The 17,010-nt window shown below is 45.8% G+C and overlaps 1 protein-coding gene and 1 long non-coding RNA gene across 2 annotated transcripts in view; one reads left to right on the top strand and one right to left on the bottom strand.

Annotated features, from left to right (window-relative positions):
* LOC310708861 (uncharacterized protein) overlaps window positions 1–15,760 on the bottom strand; it is a 59,690-nt gene extending 43,930 nt beyond the window's left edge. Inside the window, exon 1 of the transcript XR_014527176.1 lies at window positions 15,660–15,760. The gene's annotated coding sequence lies outside the window, so the exon portion shown is untranslated. The remainder of the gene's footprint in view (window positions 1–15,659) is intronic.
* LOC310708919 lies at window positions 3,932–13,831 on the top strand. Its single transcript, XR_014527213.1, has 5 exons — window positions 3,932–4,624; window positions 8,659–8,793; window positions 9,936–10,070; window positions 11,723–11,860; window positions 12,386–13,831. It is a non-coding gene; the product is annotated as an uncharacterized lncRNA (long non-coding RNA).
* Window positions 15,761–17,010: the final 1,250 nt, after the last annotated feature.

Below are 17,010 nucleotides of genomic sequence, written 5' to 3'. Positions count from 1 at the left end.
AATTAGAGCTTAATTGGGCTAAAGTACAGGCACGTGCTAGAAGAGATGAGATCACAAACTGTGGAGCAAAACAACTGTCAAGACTTTAAGGTTTGAACTTGAGATGAGACTTCATTCGTTGCAAAAGAAGGGGGGAGGAGCCTAAAGTTTCTATATTAAAAGTTTTCTTCTCTACATTTATGATTCGGCCACCCTCCTCTGAATCTTAGTTCAAAGTATATTTGTACAAGTGAGGGTGGAATAAATGGGATTATAAATATGGGATAGAACATCAAACAGAACTCTGTGTGTAAAAAGGAAAAGGAAAAGGAAAAGAGAGGTAAGCTCTGTTTTGCAAAAGGTTTACGATGGAAACTTAGAGCTGACTCTTCCCCATCCTTTATTATATATGGAGTGAACTGAAAAATGCTAAGAGGACTTGAAATTTAATTTAATTGGAAGTATAATTGCTCGTTTGTCTTCAGCTGGAAGGAAGGATTAAGGGAATTTGTGAACTGCCAAGAAACTGATAAGGTTCATTATTGAGTTATCTGCAGTTTGACAGACAGCTCTTCCTCTCAGGCTGAGAGGAAAAATGGTGAAAAAAGGTTATTTATTGGGACAGAGCGACTTTTGCAGCTGTTGTTAGAGTTGCAAAACAACGAAGCATGGGACAGAGTGAGGGAGAAATTTCTGGAACCACAATGGGTTCTGCCCAAGGCATGACAGCTCTGCCCAAGGCATGACGGATAACAGCAACAACCAGGGGAAAGAAAGACAAAATATCTTACAAGGACAGGAAGAAACACCATGGACAGAATAAATGCCACACACAGGAAGAACAAGGATATAGTTTGAGTTCCTCACTTGTAGATTTATAAATCATTTAATGTGTCAACACAGACGTTATTAATATTGCAGTTGCTGTATAAGGGATTATTATTATGAAATCAAAGTAATGGAAATTAATAAGATTTTGGAATGCAGAAATAAAGCAAATAACCAATTCATCAAGTTATATGATTAGGTATTTGAACGATTGGTATTAATAATTGTATTATAAATTGATATTGTTATGATGAGGCTATTACTGGATTGTAATTGAAAACTAATAAAAATTATTATTAAAAATAAATTCATTTTACATTTCATTGTGTTCCCTACCTTGGATTTATTTTTGAATTCATACCTGTATGTAATCTTGCATCACCGAGTTACAAAATTTCAAAAAGAGTACAGAGGCTGTCCCTGATCGATATGATTTTTGGAAGAGTACAAAATCCACATAGAATGCCAGCTTGTGAAAATCATCAGAGATCGCAAAGAAAGGAATTTATGATAACAACAAGAAGAGAAAGGAAGTAATAAAGGACTATCCGGATCAAACTGGACAGAACTGTCTAATTAAAGCAGTAAGATGTGATGCTGTTTTGGACTCGAGCGGAGCTTGATGTATGGGTACCCCCAACAAAATTTAAAATTTGGCTGTATAATTTGGAATTAATGTCATATGGATAATGTGATGTAATTGGCCTGTTAATAAAAATTATTTAAAAAACAACAACAAAATTTCAAAAAGAATTCTGCGTCTTTGTATAGTTAAAGAAATCCTAAGGAAAATTGGCTGGAAACCAATGAATGAAGTAATGGTTGTGATGATACCTGGAAGGAAGGATGGAGCGTCTTTGAGGTCTCTCTGCAACCCAAGACAACCCCAAGGCTCTGACTCCCTCCCAAGATAGTGGGGCACAGCTCTGGCGTGTTCCAGAAGCCAGAGAACCAAAACGTCTTTCCGGCAGTAAGAGCTCTTGAACAGCGGAGCGGACTCACTTGGAAGATGGTGGTGTCTCCTTCATGGAAGGCTTTTCAACAGGGGTTGGATGGCCTCCTGCCAGGGATTCTTCAGCGGCAATCCCTGCATCGTAGGGGAGTGGCCTAGATGACCTGGGGGGGGCCCTTCCCACTCAGCAGTTCTCTGATTCTTGTGGGAATGTTGCGTGATCAGCAGGCATATTTTCATGACAACGACCGCACCAATCACAAAAAATCTGCCTGCTGGAGGTGTGTGCTGTGGGAATGAGAGGATATATTGTCTGATTATAGCGTTTCCAACTTGTGTTAACAAGTTCACAATTTAGCAGAGTAACATCCCCCTTTTTAAACTTGCAGCGGATGCGTTTGTTCAGGCTCGCTAAAGCCTCTATAATAACTGTTCTGGTATTTCCCCCTTATTCCCTCATAAAAGATAAGACACGACACAGCCTTTTACAAAAGCATAATAAAGTTTACTCACATATCATTCTGTTCACAATAGGATCCCAGAAGGCAGACTTAGCTTAGAAAAGTAACATATACCTAGAAACTATCTCATAAGAAGACAGTCCCTTTGTCCTTTCTGGTCTGGAAGCCAAAAGAGCATCTTTGGCTAATCAGATGTTGCTTCTTCGATGCATGTAGTCAAAAGGACAGAGATGGCTGCCCTGCCCTGTGCTTCTATCGTTACCTGCACAGGTGAGGCCACGCCCCCTCTAGTCACATGCAGAGGAAGTCTGCCCCAGCCCAGAAGGTAACAGGAAGTTTACCTGCTGGCTGGACAAACATTCCTCCCCATGTGTAAACATGTTCACTCTAGGAATGTTGTACTTGACTGCTCTTGTGTTTCACATCCCACAATTCTGTGAATCTTCATTCCTGGGGTGGACACAATGTGTGAGATGGAGGCATAGGAGCCAACTCCTAGGGGCCAAGGTCCCTTCGCCCCCCCCCAAAAAAATATATCAGTGGACCAGCCCCCCACCCAGTTGATGGGGATTGCCATTCAAATGGTGTGTTGGCGCACCATGTCTTGTGATTGATTATGCAGGGTGGGGCTTACCTAGGCTCCTCCAATATTTTATTCAAGTTGACACCCTGTAGCTGGATGGGGAAGAGTGGTAGAAGCCTTGTTTTCTCCCTCTCCCTTTCCAGAGGAATGGGTTATCTGTACTGGTGTTATGTACCATCTATACATCATTTTCATGTCGTTTTCTTTCAGTAAAGAACAGTCTGTGAATTTTAAATCTTTTTTCCACAATCTTTCCCAATCTTCAAACATTATATTATGACCTATGTCTTGTGCCCATTTAATCATGACTGATTTCACCTCCTCATCTTTTGTTTCCCATTCTAGCAGAATACTACACGCACCTTTCAGCAACTTTACTTTCCCTTCCACAACTTCCTTTTGAAATCTAGATGTCGTATAACTGAATCCTTTCTTATTGTCTTCTTTATATCTCTTGTGTAATTGCCGGTAACCAACTCTGCAAATGGTCTTTTATTTCCTCATAATCTCTTAATTTACATTTTACTTCTTGGTCCTTTAACAAGTCAGTCTACGTTAGCCACTTTCCTTTCTTTCCAAGTGGTTTGAGCCGTAAAGCTTCATGTGGTGAAAGCCACCAAGGAGTCTTCTGTTCTAGTAAATCTTTATATCTCTCCCATACTCTCATTAGTGATTTCCTAATTATGTGATTATAGAAACTTTTGTGTACTTTCCCTTTCCCATACCATAGATATGTGTGCCATCCAAATCTATTGTCATGTCCTTCCAATTCTAATGCTTCTTGCTTTTCCAACATTATCCAGTCCCTAATCCATATGAGACATGCGGCTTCATAATATAATTTAAGGTCTGGGAGGGCAAAATTGCCTCTGTCATTTATATCTGTAAGTACCGTATTTTTCGCTCTATAAGACGCACCAGACCACAAGACGCACCTAGTTTTTGGAGGAGGAAAACAAGAAAAAAAATATTCTGAATCTCAGAAGCCAGAACAGCAAGAGGGATCGCTGCGCAGTGAAAGCAGCAATCCCTCTTGCTGTTCTGGCTTCTGGGATAGCTGCACAGCCTGCATTCACTCCATAAGACGCGCACACATTTCCCCTTACTTTTTAGGAGGGAAAAAGTGAGTCTTATAGAGCAAAAAATACGGTGTTTTATGTTTTATCCTTTTGCAGAGGAATGGCATGTCAAGGGGAAAGGGGTGGAAGGGGAGAAGGCTGAGGCTGGCTCCTTTTTTCTGCAAGGCCCCCGCCTTTGGCTTGATGCTGGGCTTTCCCCAACTGAGGCCTGTCCTTCAGAGATGTCCTCCCCCCCCCCGAATGTTACCCCTTCTGCCCTGGTGCTGGGCTGCAGCCGCGGCTCCTACTCTCAACACAGAGTCCTCTAGATTGCTTCAGCAGGAAAGAAAGATTCTCATGTTCATGTCCATAGGGGAAAATGCATGCTGCAAACATAGGACCTTCAGCGGAGCTGCGTGGTAGGTGTCAGGGACTGGCTGGATGAGGAAGAGTGGTGCTGCTACCAGTCCAGGAGGACATGGAATAAGAGGACCTGGACAGAGAGGAATCAGAGGTTGCCTCTGCTACTGGCTCTCCTCCTCCATGGAATGGGAGGGATCCAGTGTGAGAGGCTAAAAGGCAAGGTTTCCAGCAACATCTCAAGCTTAGTTGAGCCAGTGTGACTCGGTTGTGTTGTTGCTTTCTGTGAATAAAAGCTAATTGCATTTCATGCCTCACGTTCTTTCCGGCCCTGTGGATGACCTGAGCTCGCCTGACAACTCCTTGACAATAGGATAGCATCATAGAAAAGTAGAGCTTGAAGGTAACCCCAAGGCTCATCTAATCCAATGTCCAGCAATGCAGGAATCACCGCTAAGGCCATTGTTTATTTATTTATTTTTATATAAGATATTTATTAAGGTTTTCACAATATTACAAAATGAAAAAAGAAAAAAAAGAAAAAAACACAAAATAAAAACAGTTAAAAACAATTCAATCTTTCCATTACTTATTTTTCATTTGCTTGTTTCCCGGACCTCCTCACGCCTCCCTTTTTTGTATTCCAATTCAATTCATTGGTTCAGCAAATCCTTTCCCTCTTTATTTTACCGTGGTCTTTAATCTTAATATATTATAGCATTAAATTTTTACCTGTTAATAATCCATTTTTTCATATTCCTTTATAACATTGCAGCATAAAACCACTTTAGTTCAATCCAACATCATTCTAACATTCATTGATTTTGCAGTATTTCTGTAGATAGTCTTTAAATTTCTTCCAATCTTCTTCCACTGACTCTTCTCCCTGGTCTCGGATTCTGCCTGTCATTTCCGCCAATTCCATGTAGTCCATCACCTTCATCTGCCATTCTTCCAGGGTGGGTAGATCTTGTGTCTTCCAATACTTTGCAATAAGTATTCTTGCTGCTGTTGTAGCATACAAAAAGAGAGTTCTGCCCTTCTTTAGCACCAATTGGCCGACTATGCCCAGGAGAAAGGCCTCTGGTTTCTTCAGGAACGTATATTTAAATACCTTTTTCATTTCATTATATATCATCTCCCAGAAAGCCTTAATCCTTGGGCACGTCCACCAAAGGTGAAAGAATGTACCTTCAGTTTCTTTGCATTTCCAACATTTATTATCGGGCAAATGATAGATTTTTGCAAGCTTGACTGGTGTCATGTAACACCTGTATATCATTTTCATAATATTCTCTCTTAAGGCATTGCATGCCGTAAACTTCATACCTGTGGTCCATAACTGTTCCCAGTCAGCCATCATAATGTTATGTCCAACATCTTGTGCCCATTTAATCATAGCAGATCTCACCGTTTCATCCTGAGTATTCCATTTCAACAGCAAGTTATACATCTTTGACAAAGTCTTAGTTTTGGGATCTAACAGTTCTGTTTCCAATTTTGATTTTTCCACCTGGAATCCAATTTTTTGTCCAAATTGTACGCCTCCATTATTTGATAATAATGAAGCCAATCTCGCACTTTGTTTTTTAGTTTTTCAAAACTCTGCAATTTCAATTTATCTCCCTCTTGTTCCAAAATTTCCCAATATTTCGGCCATTTAGCCTCCATATTGAGCTTTTTCTGAGCCTTCGCTTCCATTGGTGACAACCACCTTGGGGTTTTATTTTCAAGTAGGTCCTTATATCTTATCCAGACATTAAACAATGCTTTCCTGACAATATGGTTTTTAAATGCTTTATGTGCTTTGACCTTATCATACCATAAATATGCATGCCATCCAAATACATTATTAAAACCTTCTAAATCCAAAATGTCTGTGTTTTCAAGAAGCAGCCATTCTTTCAACCAGCAGAAATAAAGCCATTGTTTAAACACTCTTGGGAAAGTCACTTGCCAGACCTCCATGACAGAAACCCTCTGTTCTTCTCTCTCCTGAACATCTCAGTGGCGTTGGAGCACGAAAAGGTCCAGAAGAACCATCGCCCATGTGGCAACTAGAACTGTCCAGATAGTCTTGCCCTTGGATGAAAGGGAAGGGTGCAAAAGGGATGACCTATCTTGGCAGAGGGAATCAAGGCACACAGAGAGAAGAGCCCAACGAGAAGGAAGGCATTTGTTACACAAAAGGAGCATTGACCCCTGAGACACTTTCTTGGAAATTGGATTGCAAATGGAGAGCGCAATGTGAAGTGGCCCCTTTGATCTTAGCTTGCCGAGGGACCGCGACCTTTACATTCTCCTCATAGTTTCTTGTGCAATGCGGGAACATTTGCCAGCACCACCTTTCCTCATTGTCTCCTCTCTGGTCTGGGTGGGGCTCCTGCTGCATTGGGGAATTATAAAAACCACCTGGCTGGAGGCTGGAGGGCACAGTGACCTGCCTAGCCATGAGGCCTGGTCCTCTCATCTTCCTCCTCGCAGGGCTCCTCTCTCTCTGTGCTGTGGTGTCCTCTGCCTTTGGCCAAGGTATGTGACCCCCTTTGGACCCTGCCAGAAAGATGGAGCCCTTTCTACCTGAGCAAGGCTCTCTCTACACATCTGCTCTTCTGCTGCTGCTGCTCTGTGTGCAGAGTTCAGATCCTCCAGAGGAGTAGGCATTTCTGAGCCATGGAGGGCCATATGTCTGGGACCGTTTAAGGGGTCTCTACCATGGACCCCCCCACACACACTTTATGGCTCTTGTTTTGATTGACATCAGCTGCAACAAACCACAGAGCTCTCTTGAAATGAGAGGAAGCAGGCATCAGGGTTGGACACCTGTGTCCCATTCAGAAGGCAGCTACCCCCTCCATGAGATGCGGGTGGTGCTGTGGGTTAAACCACAGAGCCTAGGACTTGCCGATCAGAAGGTCGGCGGTTCGAATCTCCGCGACGGGGTGAGCTCCCGTTGCTCAGTCCCTGCTCCTGCCAACCTAGCAGTTTGAAAGCACGTAAAAGTGCAAGTAGATAAATAGGTACCGCTCCGGCGGGAAGGTAAACGGCATTTCCGTGCGTTGCTCTGGTTCACCAGAAGCGGCTTAGTCCTGCTGGCCACATGACCCGGAAGCTGTACGCCGGCTCCCTCGGCCAATAAAGCGAGATGAGCGCCACAACCCCAGAGTCAGCCACGACTGGACCTAATAGTCAGGGGTCCCTTTACCTGTACCTTTTACCCCCTCCACACCCAATTTCTGGTGTGGCAGCTTTGGCAAGCTCCTCAAGGGGTGCCCAAGTTGGGGAAAGGACACTTTCCACTCAAAGTCCTTTCTCCAGCCTCTGCCTTCTCCTCCACCAGTGGCTTTACAATCCCTCAGCTGGGCTTGCTTTTGTAGGCTAGCACTAAATTGTGCAGGGAACTCTTCCAAAATTTATCATTGAAACTGGAGGCTTTTTAGCAGAGGACATCTTTCAGGGATTCGTTAGTTCTGATTTCTGCACTGGAGGCAGTTGGACTAGATGCCCCTTGGGGGTCCCTTCCAACTCTACTCTGCTGGTCCCATGCGTTACCCAAGAGGCGAGGTCCAATTCCAGTCCGTGGTCAAAGGTGCAACGTGGAGGCAGTCCGTAGTAGCTGAAGCTGGGTGCAGGGCAGGGAGTCGGGTGAAGTCAGGAACAGGCTTGCAAGCAGGGAGCCAGGGTGGGTCAGGAGCTCAGGCAGGAAAGCAGGACAGGGTTCAGGCAGGAACTAGCAACCAACAATGTTGCTCCTGCAACTTGGGACTGGGGCTGGCCGGCTTTTATCTGTCCTGAGGCATAGGGCGGCCCTGATCCGCTGGTGACTCGCCTCTCCTGGCCTGGAGGCTAGCACTCCTCCTGCAGGAACCCAGTTCCCTCCGCCTCTCTGCCCTGACCCTCTGCAGCTCAGGAGAGGCTGGAGGGTTCCCAGACCCAGAGGCAACCTCAGCTTCCCCTGACAGGGCTGAGAGTGGAGCAATGGGTCCTCCATCACCTCAGGAGCCAGAGCAGACTCAGCTGATGCCTGCACCTGAGGATTCAGCACAGGTGAGGACCCTTCAGGCTCAAGCCCCAGCCCCGGCTCAGTTGGATCTGGAGGCGGGGAATCCTGTGCAGGCTGGGATCCCTCAGGTTCAGCCTCCGAGTCTGAATCCCAGGCCATCACATCTACAGTTCTAGGTTTCTGTGAATGACAGCTGGGGAGGAGGGGGAAGGGATGGAGATCCCTCTCCAATACCCACCCACAGCCCTTAAGCTGCAGCCCAAGAGTAAAGCAGATGTCTCCAAGAGGTTCTTGAGGTGTGGTTCCTACATTGCCAAGGCTTGGACTTGGGGATGTCTTCCAATTCCAATCTATAAGGGAGCCTGGAGCCCAGAGTGGGCTGACTTAAAAGACCCCCCACTCCACTGTCGGGCAGTCATGTGGTTGTTCTGTTCTAGGGAAGCCAGGATACTGCCCCCCACAAGAAGGCGTTGGAATATGTGTGGAGGAATGTTCTGGAGATGATTCATGTCCTGGAAAGAAGAAGTGCTGCAGCAACAACTGTGGCCACACTTGCCAAACTCCACTAAACGGTAAGAAGTCATTTCCCCTCAGAAGCAGACTAGAGTCTTGGGGTTCACCAGTCTCGCCTTCAGTAGGATGTCACCTATATCAGAGGGAGGTGGGGTGTATGGGAAAGAGCTGGGACCTGTGAGCTTGTCCACTTTTTACTGAGGAGCTCAGCAAGAACTGAGAGGTCAGAATCCAGCCATTCAGCAGCTGTTAAGATTCTTAGCTTTATCAATTCCCCAGGACTTCAATATGCTTCTGGCACAAAGGCTTTCAAGCGCTCCTGAGAAATCCCCAAAGGGAGAAGTGTAGCCCTCATCTCTGAGAAAACTCCCCACCAAACAACGGGAGGAAGTCCTTTCCACTCAGAAGCAGACTAATAAATAATAAATTTTATTTATACCCCGCCCTCCCCAGCCAGAGCCAGGCTCAAGGCGGCTAACACCAATCACAGTAAAAGCATAATAGGGGAAAAAGAGGGGGGGGGAATCAATTGAAAATACAGTTTAAAATGCAATTTAAAATGCAGTCTCATTTTCAAAGTAGCCCATAGATCAAGACCATAAGGGGAGGGAAGCATAAGGGTCAGACTGAGTCCAAACCAAAGGCCAGGCGGAACAGCTCTGTCTTGCAGGCCCTGCGGAAAAATGTCAAGTCCCGCAGGGCCCTGGTCTCTTGTGACAGAGCATTCCACCACATCGGGGCCAGTACTGAAAAGGCCCTGGCCCTAGCTGAGACCAATCTAACCTCCTTGAGGCTTGGGACCTCCAAAGTGTTCTTATTTGTGGACCTTAAGGTCCTCCGCGGGGCAGACCAGGAGAGGCGGTCCCGTAGGTACGTGGGTCCTAGGCCGCATAGGGCTTTAAAGGTAAAGCAGATGCAGGAAGGAAATCTCTGATGCCCACTTCATAGCTGGAAAGAACACCAAGGGATAGGAGTGGCCACAGTAGGGAAACTTGGCCAGCCCCAGCAAAGGCTGATCCAGCTTCAGCCCAGATGTCCATCCCTCTGCTGGGAGGGAGGGAGGGTAAAACCTGGAGCCTCTTCATCTGGCCTGTGCTCCTCCTAGAAATACACAATCTTTGGTTGCCACAACTAATTCTACACCACTGTTGCCCTCCTTTGAAAAGATGTCTCTGAGCCATAATATTGTTCTGTCTTGCAGAAAGGCCTGGAAGCTGCCCTTTCTTTCCCGCAGTAGTGAAGCCACCGTGCATAAAGCAATGTCTTAAAGATTATAATTGTCCTTTTCCCAAGAAATGCTGCTCAAGCATGTGCTCCATGGTCTGCATAGATCCAGGTAAGAGGCTGAGCCCCTGGTGTGAGGACACAGCACAATTAGGCAGATGCTGCTGCTGCTGCTGCTGATGATTTATTGTTTTTGATTGGGTCCCCCATAAGAGCAGCCAGAGAACCAAAACATCTTTCTGGCAGTAAGAGCCCTTTGACAGTGGGAAAGATTCCCTTTGAAGGTGGTGGACTTTCATAGAATCATAGAATCATAGAGTTGGAAGAGACCACAAGGGCCATCGAGTCCAACCCCCTGCCAAGCAGGAAACACCATCAGAGCACTCCTGACATATGGTTGTCAAGCCTCTGCTTAAAGACCTCCAAAGAAGGAGACTCCACCACACTTTCCTTCCTTGGAAGTTTTTAAGCAGAGGTTGGATGGCCATCTGCCATGGATTCTTTAGCTATAATCCCTGCATTGCAGGGGGTTGGTCTAGATGATCCTTGGGGATCTCTTCCCACTGTAGGACAGGGATTAAGGATCAAATCTGTAGTTGTGGATCTAAGCCTTCTATCCCATGTGTATGAGAGAAATACAAAAGGAAAAATGGTCTGTGAAGCCTTTTTAAAGAGTGAAACACATTTAAGTTGTGCACCTTATTAAAGCTTAGGCAATTATACATTTTTATCCCTTCTATTTGTGGTCTGATGACCTTCCCCTCTTCATCCCTGTTGTGGAGAATGAACCAAGCATTTTTAGTAAGATGAATGAAAAAGGGGATTTACTTACATTTCAATGCAGACAGCATTACAATAAAAGTAGTTGGCAGAAAAGTACTAAGTTACAGTAAAATAAAAGTTGGTAGTCTTAGCTAACGTGACTGAAAGCAGGAGCCTCAGCCATGCATGCCTGGTAAGCTTGGAGGCTTGGTGGAAAGAGGGAGTCTCATCACGAGCACAAGGAAGTTCTTGTTTCTCGATAATGGCTAGGAACTGTGTTATGCGATTGCTACAGTCCTCCCTGGATTCAGACTTAAGTTTAATCAGATTTCTCATCCATGCCCTAGGAGAGAATTTACTGGGATACCAATACACCTTCTCCAAATTAAAACTTGGAGCCTCTTCATCCTGGATGTACTCATCCTAGAAATGTATAATCTTTGGTTGTTGGGATGTGCAAAAGCCACAACTAAGGCGTGGAATGTTCTTGGGGGTGGGGTGCACAATTTTATTCTTATTTATTTATGATTATTACATTGTCAATTATTTTTTTAAATAATAATAATAAAAGGGTTCTTGTGGGGGAGGGAGGACCAGAAGGTAAAGGGTCTGGAAACAGAATGTTATGAGGAATGGTGGAGGGAGTTGGGTCCATTTATCCTGGAGAAGAGACGACTGAGAGTAAGTAGGAGAGCTATCTTCAAATACCTGAAGGGCCACCACATGGAAGATGGAGCAATCTTCTTTCCTGCTGCTCCGAAAGGCAGGACTTGTTCTGCTCCTGAGCTGCTGAGAGTGCAGGGACCACCCTACAGCAGGGGTGTGGTGTCATTGGGAAGTCTAGTTTGTGTGACACCTCAGACCCCTGAGCAGAACAGAGGCCACCTTAGGAATCCTGGGCTCCTCTGAATACTGGATGCAAAGGAGCCCCATCCCACATGAAGAGAGAGAGCCTCTCTGGCCAAAGACATCTCTCAACCTTGGAATTCTGCTCTGTTGCAGGGAAGCCTGGGCAATGTCCTGGGGGTCAGCCAGGTATGGTTGGACCCTGCGTGGTTTGGTGTAAGAATGACTGGTCATGCCCTGGAGCTCAGAAGTGCTGTAGGAGTTGCCCACGAGCTTGTGCTAATCCTGTCAGAGGTGAGACCATTTATTCTGTGGAGGGTGGGGTGGGATAGGAAGCTCCTCTTCTTCATGAACCAAAGCCATTGTGACTTATGAAGAATTGCAGAATCTCTATACTCAGAAGTGCTTACCTGGATTCTGGCTGGAGGCAGGAGGCATTTGAGGCAAGGAGCACCACAAGGAGGAGAAGGCCACCACAACGCATGATGGACAGGCTTTGTCTGCTGCCTAGACCATCAGTTGACTAGAACTTTCAGGTTGGAAAGGGAGCCCAAGAGTCAGTGAGGGCTTTGCTCTTTTGCAGGGAAGCCTGAACAATGCCCTCCGAATCGAGGTGTGGGAATCTGCATTGCAAAGTGTGGATTTCTGGAACCCACTTGAGGATTTCTGGGGTCCTCTGGGTTCCAGACAAAAGTGAACTCCATTGCAGCTGCACAGGGAGGGTCTCTCTGGCCAAAAGGCATCTCTCAGCCACAGAACCCTAGAACTGTCAGGTTGGAAAGGAGCCCAAGAGTCACTGAGGGCTTTGCTCTTTTGCAGGGAAGCCTGGACGATGCCCCCAGGATCCAGGTGTGGGAATCTGCATTGCACGGTGTAGAGATGACTGGTCCTGCCCCGGTATTCAGAAGTGCTGTGGTGGATGCCCACGAGATTGCCGTAATCCTGTCTAAGGCAAGATGATTTTGAATTTGGTGGAGGGTGGGGTACAGTGGGATAGAGACTGACTGTCTGTGGTTTGTGGAAGATTTTGGAGTCTCATAGATCAAAATATCATAGATCAAATGGGCCTCAGAAAGCACTGCAAATAACAAGGCCAGTGGAAGTGATGGTATTCCAACTGAACTATTTAAAATTTTAAAAGATGATTCCGTTAAGGTGCTACACTCAATATGCCAGCAAGTTTGGAAAACTCAGCAGTGGCCAGAAGATTGGAGAAGATCAGTCTACATCCCAATCCCAAAGAAGGACAGTGCCAAAGAATGCTCCAACTACTGCACAATTGCACTCGTTTCACACGCTAGCAAGGTTATGCTTAAAATTCTACAAGGCAGGCTCAAGCAGTATGTGGACCGAGAACTCCCAGTAGTGCAAGCTGGATTTCGAAGAGGCAGAGGAACCAGAGACCAAATTGCAAACATGCGCTGGATTATGGAGAAAGCTAGAGAGTTCCAGAAAGACATCTACTTCTGCTTCATTGACTATGCAAAAGCCTTTGACTGTGTCGACCACAGCAAACTATGGCAAGTTCTTAAAGAAATGGGAGTGCCTGATCACCTCATCTGTCTCCTGAGAAATCTCTATGTGGGACAAGAAGCTACAGTTAGAACTGGATATGGAACAACTGATTGGTTCAAAATTGGGAAAGGAGTACAGCAAGGCTGTATATTGTCTCCCTGCTTATTTAACTTATATGCAGAATTCATTCTGCGAAAGGCTGGGCTGGATGAATCCCAAGCCGGAATTAAGATTGCCGGAAGAAATATCAACAACCTCAGATATGCAGATGACACAACCTTGATGGCAGAAAGTGAGGAAGAATTAAAGAACCTTTTAATGAGGGTGAAAGAGGAGAGCGCAAAATATGGTCTGAAGCTCAACATCAAAAAAACAAAGATCATGGCAACTGGTCCCATCACCTCCTGGCAAATAGAAGGGGTAGAAATGAAGAAACAGTGGGGTCACTCAGAGGAGAAGATGGTGAAATGCAAACAGGGGACACAGAAAGGGCTGAACTCCTCAATGCCTTCTTTGCCTCAGTCTTCTCCGATAAAGAAAACAATGCCCGACCTGAAGAATTTGGAGCAAATGATTCAGCTGAGGAAACACAGCCCAGAATAACTAAGGAGATAGTACAAGAATACTTGGCTAGTTTAGATGTATTCAAGTCTCCAGGGCCAGATGAACTGCATCCAAGAGTATTAAAAGAACTGGCAGATGTGATCTCAGAACCACTGGCAGTCATCTTTGAGAATTCCTGGAGAACAGGTGAAGTCCTGGCAGACTGGAGGAGGGCAAATGTTGTCCCTATTTTCAAAAAGGGGAAAAGAGAGGACCCAAATAATTACCGCCCAGTCAGTCTGACATCAATACCAGGGAAGATTCTGGAGCAGATCATTAAACAAACAGTCTGTGAGCACCTAGAAAGGAATGCTGTGATCACCAATAGTCAGCATGGATTTTTGAAAAATAAGTCATGTCAGACTAACCTGATCTCGTTTTTTGACAGAATTACAAGCCTGGTAGATGAAGGGAACGCAGTGGATGTAGCCTACCTTGATTTCAGCAAGGCATTTGACAAGGTGCCCCATGATATTCTTGTAAAGAAGCTGGTAAAATGCGGTCTTGACTATGCTACCACTCAGTGGATTTGTAACTGGCTGACGGACCGAACCCAAAGGGTGCTCATCAATGGTTCCTCTTCATCCTGGAGAAGAGTGACTAGTGGGGTGCCACAGGGTTCTGTCTTGGGCCCGGTCTTATTCAACATCTTTATCAATGACTTGGATGATGGACTCAAGGGCATCCTGATCAAATTTGCAGATGACACCAAACTGGGAGGGGTGGCTAACACCCCAGAGGACAGGATCACACTTCAAAACAACCTTGACAGATTAGAGAACTGGGCCAAAACAAACAAGATGAACTTTAACAGGGAGAAATGTAAAGTATTGGACTTGGGCAAAAAAAATGAGAGGCACAAATACAAGATGGGTGACACCTGGCTTGAGAGCAGTACATGTGAAAAGGATCTAGGAGTCTTGGTTGACCACAAACTTGACATGAGCCAACAGTGTGAAGCAGCAGCTAAAAAAGCCAATGCAATTCTGGGCTGCATCAATAGGAGTATAGCATCTAGATCAAGGGAAGTAATAGTGCCACTGTATTCTGCTCTGGTCAGACCTCACCTGGAGTACTGTGTCCAGTTCTGGGCACCACAATTCAAGAAGGACACTGACAAACTGGAACGTGTCCAGAGGAGGGCAACCAAAATGGTCAAAGGCCTGGAAACGATGCCTTATGAGGAACGGCTAAGGGAGCTGGGCATGTTTAGCCTGGAGAAGAGGAGGTTAAGGGGTGATATGATAGCCATGTTCAAATATATAAAAGGATGTCACATAGAGGAGGGAGAAAGGTTGTTTTCTGCTGCTCCAGAGAAGTGGACACGGAGCAATGGATGCAAACTACAAGAAAGAAGATTCCACCTAAACATTAGGAAGAACTTCCTGACAGTAAGAGCTGTTTGACAGTGGAATTTGCTGCCAAGGAGTGTGGTGGAGTCTCCTGCTTTGGAGGTCTTTAAGCAGAGGCTTGACAACCATATGTCAGGAGTGCTCTGATGGTGTTTCCTGCTTGGCAGGGGGTTGGACTCGATGGCCCTTGTGGTCTCTTCCAACTCTATGACTCTATGATTCTACGATGGCTTGATGTATATTTTATAATTCCTCATGGTAATACCATCTGACCCCTACACTTAACTCCTGGGCTGCAGCTTTAAGGGCCACCTTTAGTTGCTTGTGTGTGTTGGGGAGGGGCCTCCATCTCCATCCTCCTCTCCCCTCCTCAGCTATCACCCCACTTCTCTTCCTTCCTCCCATCCATAAGAACTCTCTGGTTTCCTACAGGAGATGGCAACACATTGAAGGATTCACTGTGGAGCCACCTACAACATTCCCAGGTATAGCTGTGCCTCTGCTCCTCTGAAGAGTCTGTACTCTACACCTGGAAGGGTTTGGGGGTTTGGGATGAAGGGGGTCCCACTTGGAGGCCCACACAAAGCAGCATCAGAAGGACTGGCCCCAATGGGGTCACATACCTTGGGCTGAGGCAGAGGGCATCATGGCACAGAGAGCGAAGAGCCCCACGAGGAGGAAGACGAGGCCACCAGACTTCATGGTTAGGCAGAGCAGAGTGGTGTCTAGCCTGTAGCCAGGTGCTTTATAAGGCCCATCCTCAGGCGATCCTGCCCAGATTTAATTGTCTGTAGGAAGGTGAGGCCATCATTGCACAAGAAATGATGAGAAGCATGTATTGCACAGGTTGTGGTCCCTGTACAAGGGAAGATCAAAGAGGTTGTTTTGCAATATATTCCCCATTTCCCCATTCAGAGACACAACAGCACATGTCCCACTCAGAGGCTCCCCTGATGCTTCTGGTTGGCCACAGTGAGGATGGAATGATGGCGCAGCAGCAGGGTTTTTAGGTCATCTAGTACAATGCCCTGCAATTCAAGGAAGGGGTTTCCCATTGACAGGTTCCCCACTGCTCCTTCTCCAGCTGTTGAACAGCTGCTTCAGACTGCTGGGGATTGGTATGGGCAGCCTGAGAGCGAGAGCGGTCTCTTTCCTCTATCCCAAGAAGGCTACAGAGAGACTGAAGGAGTGCTGATCAAACGCCTGCTGAAAACTTTGCTATTCCACCAGGCCTATGCAGGCAGTTAAAAATAAATCCTTCCACAATGTTAATCGATGCCTTAAAAAAATACTCCTATTTATTCAAAGATGTACATACCCCTTACAAAGTATCGTTTTATAATATACTGAGTCTATTCTCCAGGGACGTCCCTGAGTTAGAGAAGCTGTCCCATTTCTGATCTGATACCAAAATGTCCCTCTTTTCATTGGAGAAATGTTGGAGGGTATGGAGTCATCTGACCCCCAAGCCGTCTGAAGGCAATCCTGTACAGGGAAGTGGGTTTTTTTTACAAAAAAAAAGTTTAATGATTTATTGTGTATTGATATATGTTGGAAGCCTCCCAGAGCGGCTGGGGCAACCCAGTCAGATGTGTGGGGTTTAAATAGAAAAATTATGGTTATGGAATGGGACATCTCTATTTTCATTGGAGAAATGTTGGAGGGTATGAGATTGCAGGTGGGACAAGAGTGTCTCCTGCTTTCTCTTTTAATTGGTAAGTAAGCTGATCCTAAGGTAAAGGTAAAGGGACCCCTGACCGTAAGGTCCAGTCATGGAGGATTCTGGGGTTGCAGCGCTCATCTCACTTTACTGGCTGACCTTCTGATTGGCAAGCCCTAGGCTCTGTGGTTTAACCCACAGCGCCACCCGCGTCCCTTTAAGCTGACCTTAGGATGGGGCCAATTCAAGTGGAGTAATACCCCAGAGACCTTGGACTTCAAGCATCACCTAACTTCTCCTGCTTCTGGGATGGA

This window comes from Podarcis liolepis (genome assembly GCF_965112155.1).
Source record: "Podarcis liolepis genome assembly, chromosome: 6".
NCBI classification, from domain to species: Eukaryota; Metazoa; Chordata; class Lepidosauria; order Squamata; family Lacertidae; genus Podarcis; species Podarcis liolepis.
Note: the sequence above shows the minus strand (reverse complement) of the source record. Positions and strands in the feature narration are given on the sequence as shown.